General features: G+C 36.7%; 1 pseudogene across 1 annotated transcript; it reads left to right on the forward strand.

The window, feature by feature from the left end:
• The first annotated feature begins 472 nt into the window (after positions 1-472).
• Positions 473-2,057, forward strand: LOC113918104 (annotated as a pseudogene). Its single transcript, XR_003518444.1, has one exon. The product of XR_003518444.1 is annotated as an SNW domain-containing protein 1-like (transcript).
• Positions 2,058-19,461: the final 17,404 nt, after the last annotated feature.

Raw genomic sequence — 19,461 nt, forward strand, 5'->3', positions numbered from 1 at the left:
GTCCCAACAAACAAAAGCCCAGGACCAGATGGCTTCACAGGCAAATTCTACCAAACATTTAAAGAAGACTTAATATTCATTCTTCTCAAACTATTTCAAAAAATAGAAAAGGAAGGAAAACTTCCAAATTCATTCTATGAAGCCAGCATTACCCTGATGCCAAAACCAGACAAAGACACCACTAAAAAAGAGAACCATAAGCCAATATCCCTGATGAACAGAGATGCAAAAAATCCTCAAAAAATACTAGTAAACCAAATCCAACAATACACTAAAAAAATTCATTCACCACAACCAAATGGGATTTATTCCTGGGTTGCAAGGGTGGTTCTATATTCACAAATCAATCAATGTTACACATCACATCAATAAGAAAAATGATAAGAAACATATGATTATTTAAGTAGATGTAGAAAAAGCATTTGACAGAGCAACATCCTTTCAAGATAAAAACCATCGGAAGAAGCAGAAGATGGCGCTCACCAGCTTTTTACCTGCACCTACTCAGCTATCTCAGGACCAGCGTGAGGCTGAAGAAAAGGCAAGATCCCAGAGATCATGACAGACCTCACTGGTCTCCTCCCGAAGAGAACCTCCCCCATACGGGTACTGGAAATGCTGGATACCTCAGTTATTAGAGGATTTTGGAGGTGGAGGTGCTTTTCCAGAGATCCATGTGGCCCAGTATCCACTGGATATGGGGTGAAAGAAAAAAAATGTCAAATGCACTGGCCATTCCGGTGGTTGCTGAAGGAAAAATTAAGTATGATGCAATTGCTCAGCAAGGACAGTCAAAAGACAAGGTCATTTATAGCAAGTATACTGACCTGGTTCCCAAGGAAGTCAAGAATGCAGATGACCCAGACCTGCAAAGACCTGATAAAGAAGCCATTAAAGAGATAACGGAAAAGACAAGGGTAGCCTTAGAAAAATCTGTATCACAGAAGGTTGCCGCAGCCATGCCAGTTCAAGCTGCTGATAAACTGGCTCCTGCCCAACATATTCGACACACACCATCTCAACAAGCAGTGGTTTTCAACTCTGGAGCTAAACAGAGAGTTATTCAGATGGTGGAAATGCAGAAAGAGCCAATGGAGCCTCCAAGGTTCAAGATTAATAAGAAAATTCCCCGAGGACCACCTTCCCCTCCTCACCTGTCATGCATTCTCCTAGCCAAAAGATGACCATGAAGGAGCAACAAGAGTGGAAGATCCTTCCTTGTATTTCAAACTGGAAAAATGCAAAGGGGTATACAATTCCATTAAAGAGGTCTGCAGACAGTTCATATCAATGAGAACTTTGCCAAGCTGGCTGAAGCCCTCTATATTGCTGATCAGAAGGCTCATGAAGTTGTAGAAACACGTGCTCAAGTAGAGAAAGATGGCTCAAAAAAGAAAAGGAGAAACATGAAGAGAAACTTAAAGAAATGGCCCAGAAAGCCAGGGAGAGAAGAGCTGGGATCAAAACCCATGTGGAAAAACAGGAAGGGGAGGCACGTGAGAGGGATGAAATCCGGCAACAGGCGAAAAGAGAGACTGCACGACGGGAATCTTTCCAGGGCATCTCCTGAGAAGAGGTAGAAACCACAGGGAAATGGAAATCGAGATATCAGTGAAATCATTGCTCTTGGTGTGCCCAATCCTCGAATGTCCAATGAAGTTCAGTATGACCAAAGGCTTTTCAACCAGTCCAAGGGTATGGACAGTGGTTTTGCAGGTGGAGAAGACGAAATTTACAACATTTATGATCAAGCCTGGAGAGATGGTAAAGATATGGCCCAGAGTATTTACAGGCCCAGTAAAAATCTGGACAAGGACATGTATGGTGATGACCTAGAAGCCAGAATAAAGACCAACAGATTTGTTCCCGTTAAGGAGTTTTCTGGTTCAGACCGTAGGCAAAGAGGCCGAGAAGGACCAGTTCAGTTTGAGGAAGATCCTTTTGGTTTGGACAAGTTTTTGGAAGAAACCAAACAGCATGGTGGCTCTAAAAGACCCTCAGACAGCAGCCACCCCAAGGAACATGAGCATGAAGGCAAGAAGAGGAGGAAGGAGTAGATACACCTCTCTTCAAAGTGAATGAACTTTTATCCATAACCCTAATGATGCAAGTCAGACGGGCAAACACTTTGCAAATGGCCAGGATAAAAACCATTTCTGAGTGTCAGACCCCAGCCCTACTTTTTATGATGGGAGCAAGGCGGGGGGGGGGGGGATGGAAAATTCTTTGAACTATTTAGTTTTTTTTTTTTTTAAGTGTAGGTTGTGTTTGTGCTTCTCCTACCTTTTGGCATTTATAGAACATACTGCCCCACACATGAAATAAGATCACTTTCTTTTATGTGACATTAGTACTTTGGGGTTAATATTTTGTGTAAGACTGACTGCTGATGAATAAAGTTGCCCCAACCACAGGGAGTAGAAGGATGTTCACATACTGGAACTGTCCTGCCAAATGACGTTTGCCCCTGTTAGGCTCCGTTTTAATTTGGAGTGGGGAAAGTAAGCTCTTGCTTGGTGCAACTATTTGTTTCAAATAAAAACATTTAGACAAAAAAAAAAAGATAAAAACCCTCAACAAAGCAGGTTTATAGAGAACATATCTCAATATAATAAAGGCCATATATGAAAAATGTACAAGTAACATCATCCTCAGTGGGAAAAAAACTGAGAGCTTCCCCCCAAGGTCAGGAAAAAGACAAGGATAGCCACTCTTACCACTTTTATTCTACATAGTACTGGAAGTCCTAGTCACAGAAATCAGACAATAAAAAGAAATTAAAGGCATCCAAATTGGTAAGGAAGAAGTAAAACTTTCACTATTTGCAGATGACATGATATTATATCTAGAAAACCTAAAAGACTTCACCAAAAAAACTACTAGAACTGATAAACAAATTCAGTAAAGTCTCAGGATACAAAATCAATGTACAGAAATCTGTTGCATTTCTATACACCAATAATAAAGGAGCAGAAAGAGAAACTAATAAAACAATCCCATTTACAATTTCACCAAAAATAATAAGGTACTCAGGAATAAATCTAACCAAAGAGATGAAAGACCTGTCCTCTAAAACCATAAAACATTGATGAAAGAAATGGAAGATGACACAGAAATGGAAAGAAACTCTATGTTCATGGATTGAAAAAATATTGTTAAAATGTCTATACTACCCAAGCAATCTACACATTTCATGCAATCCCATCAAAATACCAACAGAATTTTTCACAGAACCAGAACAAACAATTCCAAAATTTGTTTGATACCAGAAAAGACCCTGAATAGCCAAAGCAATCTTGAAAAAGAAAAGCAAAGCTGGAGGCATCACAATTCCAGACTTCAAGTTATAGTACAAAGCTGTAGTACTCTAAACAGTATGGTACTGGCACAAAAATAGATACATAGATCAATAGAACAGAATATAAAACCCAGAAATAAATCCACAATTATATGGTCAATGAATTGTTCACAAAGCAGGAAAGATTATCCAATGGGAAAGGGACAGTCTCTTCAACAAATGGTATTGAGAAAACTGAACAGCAACATGCAAAAGAAAAAAAAAAAAAACTGGACCACTTTCTTACACCATACACAAAAGTAAATTCAAAAGTATTAGAGACCTAAATGTGAGACTTGAAACCATAAAAATCCTAGAAGAGGACACAGTTAGTAACCTCTTATTGCCCATAGCAACTTTTTTCTAGATATGTCTTCTGAGGTAAGGGGAACAAAACCAAAAATAAACTATTGGGACAATATCCAAAGAAAAAGCTTCTGCACAGCAAAGGAAACAATCAACAAAACTAAAAGGCAACCTATGGAATGGGAGAAGATATTTGCAAATGACATATCCAAGAAAGTCTTAGTCTCCAAATTATATAAAGAACTTATTATACAGCTCAACACCCAAAAAACAAAAAATCTAATTAAAATATGGACAGAAGACAGAAACAGATATTTCTCCAAAGATAACAGATGGCCAACAGACATATAAAAAGATGTTCATCAGCACTTACCATCATGGAAATGCAAATCGAAACTACAATGAGATATTACCTCACACCTGTCAGAATGGCCATAATCAACAACACAAGAAATAACAGGTGCTGATGAGGCTGTGGAGAAAAAGGAGAAAAAGACCCTTCTTGTACTGTTGATATGAAGGCAAACTGGAGCAGCCACTGTGGAAAACAGTATGGAGGTTCCTCAAAAAGTTAAATATAGAACTCCCCTATGTACCAGCAATCACACTACTGGGTATTTATCTAAAGAACACAAAAACACTAATTCAAAGGGATACGTTCAGTCCTATGTTTACAGCAGCATTATTTACAGTAGCCCAGATATGGTAGCAACCCAACTGTCCATCAAATGATGAATGGATAAAGATGGGATACACACACACACACACACACACACACACACACACACACACAATGGAATATTTTTCAACCAAAAAGACCAAAATCTTGCGATTTGCAATGATATAGATGGAGCTACAGCATAATTCTAAGCAAAATAAATCATCAGAGAAAGACATATGATTTCACTCATATGTGGAATTTAAGAAACAAAACAAAATGGCAAAGGCAAAAGGGAGAGAAACCAAGAAAAATATTCTTAATTATAGAAAACAAATGGATGCTTACCAGAGGGGTGGGAGTGAGTTAATGGGTTAAATAGGTGATGGGGATTAAGGAGTGCATTTTTTTGTGATGAGCACAGGGTGATGTATGGAATTGTTGAATCACTATGTTGTACACCTGAAACTAATATAACACTATGTTAAGTACCTGGAATTAAAATAAAAAGCAAAAAAGAGAAGAGAAGAGAAAAAGAGAAGAGAAGAGAGAAGAAAAAATTCATTGAAAAAAAAAAGGAAGGGACGGAGGGAGGGAGGGAGGGAGGGAGGCCGGCCTCATAGAAATAGAGTAGAAAAGTGGTTGTCAGAGGCTGGGGGACAAAAAAAATAGAGAGAGGTTGCTAAAAAGGTACAAACTTTAAGCAGTAAGATGAAGGGCTGAGTACTTAATGTATAACCTGGCAACCATACTTGACAACACTCTATTGTATAACTGAGATTTGCTTAAGAGTAGAACTTACTTAAATGTTCACACACACCAAGTTTGATAATTAATGTATTAACTCATTGGGGGGGAATCCTTTCATAATGAGTGTGTGTACCAAATCATCACATTGTGCACTTTAACTATCTTATAATTTTGTCAGTTATAGTGCAATAAAGTTGAAAAAAATAAAAATCACAAAACAGCAACTACAAATGCACACAAACCATGATCTAGACAGTTTAAAATATTAACTTATCCTCCACAGCAAGACAAAAATATAAATAACTCTAAAATCCTGATAAGACATTCACTTTTTTACATAATTAATTTATGACTTAACATTTCTGTGGGTATTTTTGGATGTGTAAATTATATTGTCTATTTATTTCCTACCTCCTAAAATATAAATTAAAAATCAAACTCTTAAATAAACTTTTAATAATATTTGTCAAGGGATTGTTCCCAGAGTGTATTTTAAATATTTTAAAAAATAGAAGAAAAAACATACAACTCTCAAGTGTCACCATTAATAAAATTAAATGATGTGCCTGCTTAATTTATTGACTGTGTCAAAAATGATTATGATGAACAGAATGAAGGGAAAGAAAATATTATGCAAAGGGTATAACATGAGGAATTTTGAAGAGCTAAATCTGTTTAATATTCATATAACATAAAAAGTAAGCCTGAGTGATAAGGAATAAGAGTCTAAAGACAGCCAGGAAAAACATCATGAAACCATGTCTAATTATAATATTGTCAAATAAATCTATTATACATCACAGAGAAAATTTCTATTTTTAACATTTTTAAATATTGATTTTGAAATATCTCACTACCAGCTAATAACCTCCATAAAAACAGACTCAATCTTAAGCATTTTTGTATTTCTTGTGCCCAGCATGAGTCCCAGAATGTAGCTTGATAGTCATTGAATGAAAAAAATAAATTAATGAATGAATAGATAAATTAATGTGTATTATATGGTTGGTAGAATATTGAAATAGGATTCATGTGGCTGTTATCAATAACTGTGAGAAATACTCAGAGTAAAGTAATCTAGATAAAACACAAATTGCCTTTCTTTGGGAATTTTGCCCAGCCCACTCCAACACTCACCCTTCACCCCCCACACACCCCAGCCACCAATCAGAAAATAATTAATTGCTTAGGCTCTACTCTGGAAATGAAATGGACCCCTGAAATTATTCTAGTTATGTAATTCTGACTTCCATACTATTGTTCCAGTGGAAAAAAAAGCAATTCAAAATCAAATGTGAATTAAATTTGTTCAGAGCATATTACTTAAATCCTTCAAATCATTAAGCTGCTTAGACACAGTAATAGGGCACCCAATCACCTGAGTTAGATCTGATTAGAACCTCAAACCTTACACATGTGAAAGGCAATTTGAATGACTGACAGCTGTGACAGTTGTGAGACTGAGAAAAACAAAAGTAGGGATATAGTAGAATCTTCTCAAACATATGAGCCTACTCAGAGAAAGTATATTTTCTTATTGCCTATTGGTATTTTTCTGTTGAAATTTGAATTTTTTTTTTTTTTTTTATAACCAGTCCAAGAAGTTCTCATTCACATTACCACTAAATTTTCCATGGACCCTGGAAAGGGGTCACTTGAGAATGTCACACAACCAGACAAAAAAATTACTCAAGCTGCATAGATGTTCCCTTGTATAAAGAGGCAAGCTGAAAAAAGCAAATATGTAAATATGTTACCTGTAGGACAAAAAAATTAATAATGAGAATATTCTTTCCCCATCAATACATCTCCTTGAAAAGCCATAGAAATGTACTTGGAAGAAATCCAGGTTTTCTAGCAGAACATTAACAACAACAAAAAATAATTTATTTCACAATCTAAGCCTAGCTTCCTTATTTAAAAATGGCATTTAACTTTCTTATTGACTGCTTTCTTGGTTTTTAAAAAATTACATTGTAAAAATATGGGAAATTAGAAATATGCCTTTAGGGTGCCTGGGTGGCTCAGTTGGTTAAGCGACTGCCTTCGGCTCAGGTCATGATCCTGGAGTCCCTGGATCGAGTCCCACATCGGGCTCCCTGCTCAGCAGGGAGTCTGCTTCTCCCTCTGACCCTCTTCCCTCTCGTGCTCTCTATCTCTCATTCTCTCTCTCTCAAATAAATAAGTAAAATCTTTAAAAAAAAAAAGAAATATGCCTTTAATAGCTTTTTGCCTTTATGGAGATTTAAGAGAACCTAGACACCCAGCATAGTTTTTCAATCACTTTCAGAATTCCTGTTACAGAAGAGGCACCTCAGTGAGGTTTTCTTCTCCCGAAAGTATTCATAATGAATTTGTTGTGACCATCAGTTAAACCAGTCTCTTCATAAAGCAGTCTGCACATGCAAGCATACTTAGAGGTAAGACAGCTTATTTTTCCAAAGACCCTATTAAATAAAAATGAAATCAAATGGTGCCCCAACCATACATTGTATATCACACTCAGTCCACAACTGCATGGATTTTTGCATTTCTTTCATAAGGCAATTCTCATAGTGAACCAATTTTCTAGATACTTTGGTCTTGGCAGCTTTCTTTAACATAAATGTCACTCTAAGTGCATTCTTACACTAAATCTTGACATCATGGATGCCATTAGAAACTAGGAACAAAATATCTCTGCATCCTGAGAGTCATAAACCTGAAAGGATATTTCAGGTAGGTAATTCATTTTTACCTTTCTCTTAAGTACTATATTTTTCCCATAATTAACCCTGAAAGACTCAGGGCTCAGTGGCATTAGTTCAGAGGCGCTTTGGTGGCTCAGACAGCAGATTATGTAACAGTCCCAAGATAGAAAAAGAAAGAAACAGAATCAAAACTCCTGGGAATCTGAGGGCTATAAGGCATCTATCAAAGTCCTTTTTCTGTTTTCTTTCTTTCCTGGATCTCAGAGCTACAGGTACTTTTATATCACAAATAACTTACACTATTTTATGCCTTGGTGTTTCAGGCAAGTTTCAGTCCATTCATAGCATTTTTGTTTGTTTGTTTTCTTCACTGGATTTTATCTTTAAATTAAGATTCCTAAAATACCTCAAAATTTTAATGGAATTCCTTTACCTCACCATTCTTCAAATGAGACAAAATAATGGATTCTTTGAATCTATTCAGGGCTTCCTTTTTTTTAAGATTTTATTTACTTATTTGACAGAGAGAGAGAGAGCGCGAGAGAGGGAACATAAACAGGGGGAGTGGGAGAGGGAGAAGCAGACTCCCCGCTAGCAGAGAGCCGGATGTGGGGCTTGATCCCATGACACTGGGATCATGACCTGAGCTGAAGGCAGATGCTTAACACCTGAGCCACCCAAGCACCTCCATAGCTTCCTTTTATTGACAAATGCTAAACATCAGTCAAATCTATTCAGAAACACAGCTTAAAATAAAAATTTAGAAAAACAGTTATCATTGGTTGGGGCAGTGAAAAGTTGCATCAGGTATTAATTACCTTATAATACTAAAACCATGCGGTGCTTCTTCTGCCAAATGTATTTATTAACTCCGTCATTAAGAAAAGTATTTGTAATTATTTGTTTAGAACTTATTTTAAATCGTTTCTGAATCAGGAGTATTCCTCATAGTTACGTTTCCTAGATTTTTCCAGGACAAGGAAATCACATGATGATTTTTAAACTTTAAAAAAAATAATAGTAATCCTTTAGAATGTCTTTCCTGAACACAAAATTTTCTTTCATCGCTTGAGCCTTGTATTCTTCTACTCACTCATTTCTTTTTCTTGAAAATGTGTGTGATAGCTCTTTATTATCCACAGATTAAAAATCAACCACATAACCAAGGCATAGGGAACTTTTCACAATTTGATACCTTCTCAGTCACCAAATTCACATCCTGTTGTGTCTTTCAAACCATATTCAGAATTTTCCAATCAGAAAATGTCACATCTTTTGTGTCTGGGTGTATATGCCATTAACTCCATGTGATCCTTTCTTTGCTTTCAACCATTAAAATATGACAGTTGTGCCATCCTACCCACCTAGAGAATATTAGAGCTACCAGGTGCCTGGGTGGCTCAGTTGGTTAGGCGACTGCCTTCGGCTGGGGTCATGATCCTGGAGTCCCGGGATCGAGTCCCGCATCGGGCTCCCGGCTCGGTGGGGAGTCTGCTTCTCCCTCTGACCCTCTTCCCTCTCATGTGCTTTCTGTCTCTCATTCTCTCTCTCTCAAATAAATAAATAAAATCTTAAAAAAAAGAATATTAGAGCTACCATAACAAAATACTACAGAGTGGTGGCTTAAACAACAGAAATTTATTTTCTCATAACTCTAGAGGTTAAAAATTCAAGATTAAGGTGTCATTATGTTTGGTTTCTCTTGAAGACTCTCTTTGGCTTGCAGATGGTCACCATCTCAACTCTCCTCATATTTTCTGATATCTTTTTTGAGTGTCCAAATTTCCTCTCCTTATAAAGACAACAATTAGATTGGATTAAGGTCATACATATGACTTCTTTAAACATAATCGCCCTATGTCCAAATAGGTTATATTATAAGACACTAGGGATTAGGACTTCAACATGTGAATTTGGGGAGAGGGAACACAATTCAACCCACAACACAACGCTTCTGTAATTATACCTTTTTATCTTCAAGTTAGGAAATGAGCTTTTCCATAAAACTACCATGATCCAAAGAGATTCATCACAAAACAAAATAAAACAAAAAAGCATTCTTTCTGGTTTAATAATTGCAGGAACAGATAGAAATAATTAAAAATAGTAATTTTTACTCTTGTGTCTTAACAGCTACAAATCCTATAGGTGTATTCATTCCTACCAACAACATATTACAGCAAACAAAGGCCATGTCAAGTTAACAATGTATAACAAAACACCACTGAATTCCCACCACTGAAAACGTCAACCATGGAATAATGGAAGTGAACAGTAAAAATGCTACATTTAAAAAAAAATGAGATACTTAGAAAATCTTTCACATTTCTTGCTTTTTTTTTCAGCAATGAGTCATACTTGGTAACCATCTTCAGAGTGTTTTATATAAGAAAAAGCTTCAGAAAAAAAGACAACTATATTTGAAAAATCTGTATTTTTCACTTTCTAAAAAAAGACATTATTCAAAATGTACATTTTTAGATTGAACATAGACTGGAAAACAGGGCTGCTTAATCTCTTAGTATGAATCTTATATTGAAAATGTCAAATATAGGCATTCTGATGGAAGTAGTTTCAAAATCACTTAAATAAGAGATTTTACATTTATAAATAGTTTTAAATAGATATCCTTGTTTGATCATTATAGTAGTTAGGAATAACTGAACAATTAATTGCTCAAATCCATAGTCAAGCTTAAAGTAGAACAAAAACAATCTCTGTGTCAATCCTGTATTCATAGAAATGTGTGGTTTTTTTATGTTTCAGATTATTGAAGCCAAGAAATTCTCTAAATGAAAATTAACAGAATTACCAATTTACAGCTAAAAACGAAAAAGTTCTAGAGCAAGGAGTGATGTAGGCGGAATCCTCCAGCCTACACCTTCCTCCTGAATACTTCAAGGATTATTTCAAGCCTATGCACAGACAGGAATAAAATGCAAACAATCAATATGTCAGATACAGCTAAATTATGTATGCTTTAGAAGAAAAAAAAATTTTGAGTTCTGTTTTCCAAAGGGCAGGAAAGGATTGAAGAAGAAAGACCTAGCCATTTCAAATAGTTCCTGGAATTAGTTACATTTTAATAGAACAATGATATGAAAAGATATACAGAACTGTTTTTTTATCATACAGGTGAATTTTAGGTGAAACAATAAAGAAATAGGACAAATTCTAACATTCTTTTATATTCTTTTAGATATTCCTTAAAGAGCGATTATCAGGTTGATATGTACATACATGTATCTTAAAATATTCTACTGATTATTTGTTAGATGCATTCTGATTCACCTACGATGCTGGTTTAGCGAACATTGTCATTCCTTATACCTATAATGCAGTTGCTTATCTTCCGTTCTTTGTCAAACTACTGCTGAGCTATTGTCACAATAACCATTTTAACTGAATAGTTAATTCAGTTAAATTGGAATAGAAACAATATAAATATTATAATATACAATATATTCTATATTCTATAAAAAAGCTATTGCCACAATAACCATTTTAACTGAATAGTTAATTCAGTTAAATTGGAATCGAAATAATATAAATATTATAATATATAATATATTCTATATTCTATAAAATATATTCTATATTCTATAAAATGATAGAAATAATAGAAAATAGGGAATTTTCTTTCTATTTTCTTTATTTTTGTATTAAGTTCTCAAAAATTGCTTGGGTAGAGAAAACATTTCTTGAAATGAAGGCACCACAATTTTATATCTCTTTAAATCATAATATTGTTATTTTCTTAAGATTTTATTTATTTATTTGACAGAAAGAGAGAGTGCACACAAGCTGGGGGAGGGGCAGGTAGAGGCAGAGGGAGAAGCAGGCTCCCCACAGAGCAGGGGTAGCCTGATGTGGGACTCGATCCCAGGACCCTGGGATCATGACCTCAGCTGAAGCCAGTCGCTGAATCAACTGAGCCACCCAGGCACCCTCTTTTGTTTTGTTTTTTCTTTACAATTCTCTCAGCAGTTACCAGCATTGGCACTCTGTCCATTTTAATAAAAATATAAGTTTTCCCTGCTCTGGAATTGTTTTGTTGCCACATTTGCTAGGCATGGAAAATTCTCTAGGTTCCAATGCTCTGGCCTAATATCTTTTAGGATAATACTTAAAATAGCACTTCTGGAGGAATAAATGCTTAACTTCTCCTTTATAAAAGCAACAAATGATTTATCCATCTTCCTGTGTCTACTATAATTATCTACAAATCCATTTGCATGCATAAAATATGACCGTCTTGGATTAAAATGAACTTGATACTTATTGTTATATTTCAAATATAAAAACATATATGATTAATTGATATTTTAACAAGAATTAAGGAGTACTGAACAGACTTCCTAATGTAGACAATTATGATAGTGAAATAACATATCTCAAAAAAGTAGTCTCATAAACGTAAAGGTAAGCTGGCAAGAAAGTAGAGAATGAATATTCCCAAAACGAGGTGAATCTAGAAACCAGGAGAGGTAAGATGAGTGCTGAAACTGGCTTCGCTGAAACTAGATTCCCATATCATATAAATTTGAGCTTTGTTAATCACATCAGGGCATAAAGAAAAAGCATGGCAAGAGAGGAGGCTTCAGAGATACTAATGTTTTATATCTAAGTATCAGTTATACAAGATTTCAATATTTTTCTTCTTTATACCATACCTAGTCGTTTAAAAGTTCTTTAGCATATATGTTATATTTCCCAATTCAGTGCAAAATACCTGAAACACAGTATCAATTATAAGTGATCTAAGGTAGTCTTCTTGTCAGTATGCTGTACAACTTTAATAATACACAAACCAAAACACTATGTATCTTACATCTATAAAATTTTTCTTACCATGCCAAAATAATTACATATATAATTAAACTGAAAGTCCATGTTTGCCCATGCTTCTTACATCTGATATGGAGCAATTGTATATATAATATAAATTCTTTACATCTCTAATTATGCTTCTTTTTGCCATTTTTCTGATTTCTTTTATTTATCCTCTCTTATGTATTAATCTCAGCTCTCCTGCTAAGTAGGCAAACACAATTCTTAATTTATGCCTTGGCTGTCAAATCAAAACAATATCATCATTGTCATCATTATCATCCCCATCATCACATATACTTTAGCTGCTATGATTTTCTTTCTTAAATAATATTTTTGCTATAATTTAAAAGAATAATAAAGAATTATTAGGTGTGAATATCACTTTAAAACTGGGCTGAAGGTGGTTCTTGGGATCAAAATTGCTGAGTAGGAGGATCCAAAGCTCACCTCCTTCCATGGATACACTGAGGCTGCAACTACATATAGAGCAACTCTCTCCAACAATACGCTGAAGACTATCAGAACAACTCTTCCACAGCTAAATTAAAAACCGCATCAAGAAAAATAAGAGGGATAGAGATGCAGTCTGGTCAGGACCCACACCCCTGGCAGAGTGACTGACAAGCAGGAGGAATATCGTACCTGTAGAAGTTCTCCTGAGGAGCAAGAAGCTCAAACCACACATTGGGCACCCCCACCCCAGGGATCTGTACCAGAAAGATGGACACACATATGTCTGGCTTTGAAAATCAGTACTGGGAGCTTTGAAATGCATCAGGGCTTAACTTCGGGAGAGAAGGAGGACTATAGGAAACTGAGACTCTGTTCTTAAAGAGCCTGCACACAAATTCATTTGTTCTAAGACCAAGCAGAGATGCAGCAGCTTGAAAAATGCCTGGACCATACATAAAAGAGATTTATTGACTAATTTTAGGTTGTGTGCTGGAAGGGTAGAGATCTGAGGAAACTTTCTCAGAGAATGTATGCAATGTTAGGCAGAATTTTTCTTGCCATGCTTCTGGTTGTAGGAGATTTAAGCCCACCCACCAGTTAACTGACAGAAGCTGAAGTTGGGCCTCTCAACCAGCCTCACTTGGGGCCAGCACACCCATAGCAGTCACAGTCCAGCCACAACAGGAGGGTGCATGATCTCACATAGAGGATACTTCAGAGTACCTGATTCTTTCTTTTTTTTTTTTTTTTAAGATTTATTTATTTGAGAGAAAGACACACACACACACACGCACACAGAGCACATGCATAGGGAGAGAGGCAGAGAGAAAGAATCTCAAGCAGACTCCCTGCTGAGCACAGAGCCTGACATGAGGCTCAATCTCACGACCCTGATATCATGACCTGAGCCAAAATCGAGTTGGACACTCAACCAACTGAGCCACCCGGGTGCCCCCAGACTCCTGATTCTGTTGATCAAGGGGAATTTGTGCTATAGGGCCCCAGAGGAAGACTTCTACAGAAGACAACTCCTTCAAGACTAGATGTAGCTGATCTACCTAATACATAGAAACAAACACAGAGCATCAGACAAAATAAGGAGAGGGAGGAACATGTTCCAAATGAAAGAACAAGACAAAAACTCAAACAAAACAAAACAAAACAAAACCTAAACAAAATGGAGATAAGCAATCTACCTAATACATATTTAAAAAATTATGGTCATAAAGATGTTCACTGAACTTTAGAAGAGTGTCTGAACACAGGGAGAATTTCACAATGGGATAGGAAATATAAAAAAAGAACCAACCAGAGCTGAAATATTCAATAACTGAAATGAAAATACACTAGAGGGAATTAACATCAGATTAAATGATACAAAAGAAAGAATGGATCAGTGATCTGGAAGACAGGGTAGCAGAGATCATTCAGACTGAACAAAACAACTACAACAGTAACAAATCAGGATAGTTTAAGGGACTTCTGGGACAAAATCAGAATACTAACATTAACATCATATAGGTCCAAGAAGAAGAGAGAACAGGACAGAAAAATTACTTGAAGAAGTAATAGCTGAAAATATCAATAACCTAGGAATTTAGGTCCAGGTGCACAGAGAGCCCAACCTGGATAAACCCAAAAAGATCCACACCAAGGCACACAATAATTAAAATGTCAAAGATTAAAGATAAAGGAGAGTCTTAAAAGCAGCAAGAGAAAAGCAAATAGTTACATATAAGAGAAAGCCCATAAGGCTATCCGCTGCTTTTTCAGCAGAAACTTATCAGACCAGAAGAGAATGACATTATATATTTAAAATAGTGAAAGAAGAAAATCTAAACCAAGAATTTTCTACACACAAAAAAAATTACTATTCAAAATTGAAGAAGAGATAAAGAGTTTCCTAGACAAAGGTTACAGGTCTTCATCACCACTAAACTAGCCTTAAAAGAAATGTTAAGGTTGGAGCAAGATGGCGGAGGAGTAGGAGACCTGGATTTCATCTGGTCTCAGGAATTCAGTTGGATAGGGATCAAACCATTCTGAACACCTGCGAACTCAACAGAAGATCAAAGAAAAGAATAGCAACAACTCTCTGAACAGAAAAGCGACCACTTTCTGGAAGGTAGGATGTGTGGAGAAATGAATCCGAGGCAATATGCGGGAGGATAGATGGCGGGGGAGGGGACCTCCCTCGGCCACTTTTGGCAAGTGATAGAGCAGTGGAGCACAAAATCAGAACTTTGAGAAGTTGGCTCCGCTGAGGGACATCCCTCCAGTGGCTAAGCAGGGGGTGGAAACCTCACGGGACAGTGTGGTCTCAAGACCCTCGGGGTCACAGAAAGACTAGGGGTGCCTGAGTGCGGCAGAGCTCCTGGGTATCAGAGTGGGGAAGCCAGCTGCAGAGATGGAGTTGAGGAGTGGGCTCTCAGCTCAGGGTTGCCATAAACTGTGATCAGCGACACAGTCGGGGCACTGGTCCTCCAGCAGGGACCCAACAAGCGGCAGATCTGGGGGGACTCCCCTTCCTCCCCTGGGAGGAGTGGCACAGGAGTGCACCACAGGGATCTGCTGGGTTTGGAGACTCCACACCGAGTCAGGTGCCAGAGATAGAAACGCTTGGTCACGGGCCAGGTGAGCACGGAGTGCAGCCGGAGACCAGGAAGACAGGAGTGATTGACTGCTTTTCTCTGGAGGTGCACTGAGGAGTGGGGCTGCAAGTTCTCGGCTCCTCTGGGTCGGAGATTGGGAGGTCGCCATTTTCACTCCCATACTCCAAAGCTGTACAGAAAGCTTGCAGGGAATAAGAGCTCCCGAGAGCAAACCCAAGCAGATTACTTACCCCGGAAGGACAAGGGCGGGGCAATTCCGCCTCTGGCAAAGACATTTGGGAACCACGGCAAAGGCCCCTCCCCCAGAAGATCAGCACCAACAGCCAGCCAAGACCAAGTTTACCGATCAAGGAGAATGGCAGAACTCCCATGCTAGGGGAATACTGCACATAGAATTCATGGCTTTTTTACCATGATTCTTTAGTTTTTCAAAGTTAATTTTATTTAACTTTTTTTTTTTAATTTTTAATTTTCCCTTTTTCAACCAACATGTTATCAATCCCTTTTAAAAAAAACATTTTTATTTTTCATTTTTAGAGTCATATTCTATCCCTTCATAGTATTTACCCTTATTTTTGGCATATATATATATATGTTGAATATATATATATTTTGGCATATATATATATATATATATATATATATAGTTCTCTCTTTAAAATTTTGAGATACAGTTTCTTCTAACAGATCAAAATATACCCTAAAACTCTAGTGTATGGCTTTGTTCTAGTCTCTTGCCTGATCACATTCTATCCCCCTTTTTTTTTCTTTCTTAATTTTTTTTAAATCCTCTTTGTTCTTTTTTCAAACAACTTCTTATCAATTCCTTTTAAATTTTTTTTTATACTTTTCATCTTTATACTCATATTCCATCCCTTTGTCATATCAACCCTTATTTTGTATATATCTAAGTCTTTCTTTCTTTAAAATTTTGGGAGGCACTTTCTTCTAACAGGCCAAAATACACCCAAAATCTAGGGTGTGGCACTGATCGATGCACAAGACTGATCATATTGATCATATTATGTTTTTTTTGTTCTGTTCTGTTTTTATTTGTTTTTATCTTTTTCTTTTTCTTTTTTTTTTCTCTTTCTTTTTTCCTTCTTTCCCTTTCTTTTCCCCTGGTTTCAGATCTTTTCTGATTTGTTTAGAGTATATTTGCTGGGGACATTGTTAACCTGTTACCATTTTGTTCTCTCATTCATCTATTCTCCTCTGGACAAAATGACAAGATGAAAAAAATCACCTCAGCAAAAAGAACAACAGGTAGTACCGTCTGCCAGGGACCTACTCAATATGGACATTAGTATGATGTCGGACCTAGAGTTCAGAATCATGATTTTAAAGATCCTAGCTGGGCTTGAGAAGAGCATTGAAGTTATTAGAGAAACCCTTCCTGGAGAAATAAAAGAACTAAAATCTAACAAAATCGAAATCAAAAAGGCTATTAATGAGGTGCAATCAAAAATTGGGGCACTAACTACTAGGATAAATGAGGCAGAAGAGAGAATCAGCGATAGAGAAGACAAAATGATGGAAAATAAAGAAGCTGAGAAAAAGAGAGATAAACAACTACTGGATCACGAGGGCAGAATTCAAGAGATAAGCAATACGATAAGATGAAACAACATTAGAATAATTGGGATCCCAGAAGAAGAAGAGAGAGAGGGGCAGAAGGTATATTGGAGCAAATTATAGCAGAGAACTTCCCTAATGTGGGGAAGGAAACAGACATCAAAATCCAGGAGGCACAGAGAACCCCTCTCAAAATCAATAAAAATAAGTCAACACCCCAACATCTAATAGTAAAACTTACAAGTCTCAGAGACAAAGAGAAAATCTTGAGAGCAGCTCAGGAGAAGAGATATGTAACCTATAATGGTAGAAACATTAGACTGGCAACAGACCTATCCACAGAGACCTGGCAGGCCAGAAAGGACTGGCATGATATCTTCAGAGCACTAAACAAGAAAAATATGCAGCCAAGAATACTATATCCAGCTAGGCTGTCATTGAAAATTGAAGGAGAGATAGAAAGCTTCCAGGACAAACAAAAACTAAAGGAATTTGCAAACACGAAACCAGCCCTCCAAGAAATATTGAAAGGGGTCCTCTAAGCAAAGACAGAGCGTAAAAGCAACATAGACCAGAAAGGAATACAGACAATATACAGTAATAGTCACCTTACAGGCAATACAATGGCACCAAATTCATATCTTTCAATAGTTACCCTGAATGTAAATGGGCTAAATGCCCCAATCAAAAGACACAGGCTATGAGATTGGATTAAAAAACAAGACCCACTGATATGCTGCCTGCAAGAGACTCATTTTAGACCCAAAGACACCCCCAGATTGAAAGTGAGGGGGTGGAAAATTATTTACCATGCTAATGGACACCAAAAGAAAGCTGGGGTGGCAATCCTTATATCAGACAAATTAGATTTTAAACCAAAGACTGTAATAAGAGATGAGGAAGGACACTATATCCTACTTAAAGGGTCTATCCAACAAGAAGATCTAACAATTGTAAATATTTATGTCCCTAACATGGGAGCAGCCAATTATATAAGGCAATTAATAACAAAAGCAAAGAAACACATTGACAACAAAACAACAATAGTGGGGGACTTTAACACCCCCCTGACTGAAATGGACAGATCATCTAAGCAAAAGATCAACAAGGAAATAAAGACTTTCAGTGACACACTGGACCAAATGGACTTCACAGACATATTCAGAACATTCCATCCCCAAGAAACGGAATACACATTCTTCTCTAGTGCTCATGGAACATTCTCCAGAATAGATCACATCCTAGGTCACAAATCAGGTCTCAACAGGTACCAAAAGATTGGAATTATTCCCTGCATATTTTCAGACCACAATGCTTTGAAACTAGAACTCAATTACAAGAGGGAGTTGGAAAGAACTCAAATACATGGAGGCTAAAGAGCATCCTACTAAAGAATGAATGGGTCAACCAGGAAATTAAAGAAGAATTAATTTCATGGAATTAATTAATAATAATTAATTTCATGGAAACCAATGAAAATGAAAACACAACTGTTCAAAATCTTTGGGATGAAGCAAAGGCAGTCCTGAGAGGAAAGTATATAGCAATACAAGCCCTTCTCAAGAAACAAGAAAGGTCTCAAAATACACAATCTAACCCTACACCTAAAGGAGCTAGAGAAAAAACAGCAAATAAAGCCTAAACCCAGCAGGAGAAGAGAAATAATAAAGATCAGAGCAGAAATCAATGAAATAGAAACCAAAAGAACAGTAGAACAGATCAACAAAACTAGGAGCTTGTTCTTGGAAAGAATTAACAAGATTGATAAACCCCTGGCCAGACTTATCAAAAAGAAAAGAGAAATGACCCAAATCAACAAAATCATGAATGAAAGAGGAGAGATCACAACCAACACCAAAGACATACAAACAATTATAAGAACATATTATGAGCAACTCTATGCCAGCAAATTAGATAACCTGGAAGAAATGGGTGCATTCCTAGAGATGTATCAACTACCAAAATTGAACCAGGAAGAAATAAAAAACCTGAACAGACCTATAACCACTAAAGAAATTGAAGCAGTCATCAAAAATCTCCCAACAAACAAAAGCCCAGGGCCAGATGGCTTCCCAGGGGAAATCTACCAAACATTTAAAGAAGAATTAAATCTTATTCTTCTGAAACTGTTCAAAAAAATAGAAATGGAAGGAGAACATCCAAACTCATTTTATGAGGCCACCATTACCTTGATCCCCAAACGAGACAAAGACCCCATCAAAAAGGAGAATTACAGACCAATATCCT

The sequence above is a fragment of the Zalophus californianus genome, chromosome 1 (assembly GCF_009762305.2).
Source record: "Zalophus californianus isolate mZalCal1 chromosome 1, mZalCal1.pri.v2, whole genome shotgun sequence".
NCBI classification, from domain to species: Eukaryota; Metazoa; Chordata; class Mammalia; order Carnivora; family Otariidae; genus Zalophus; species Zalophus californianus.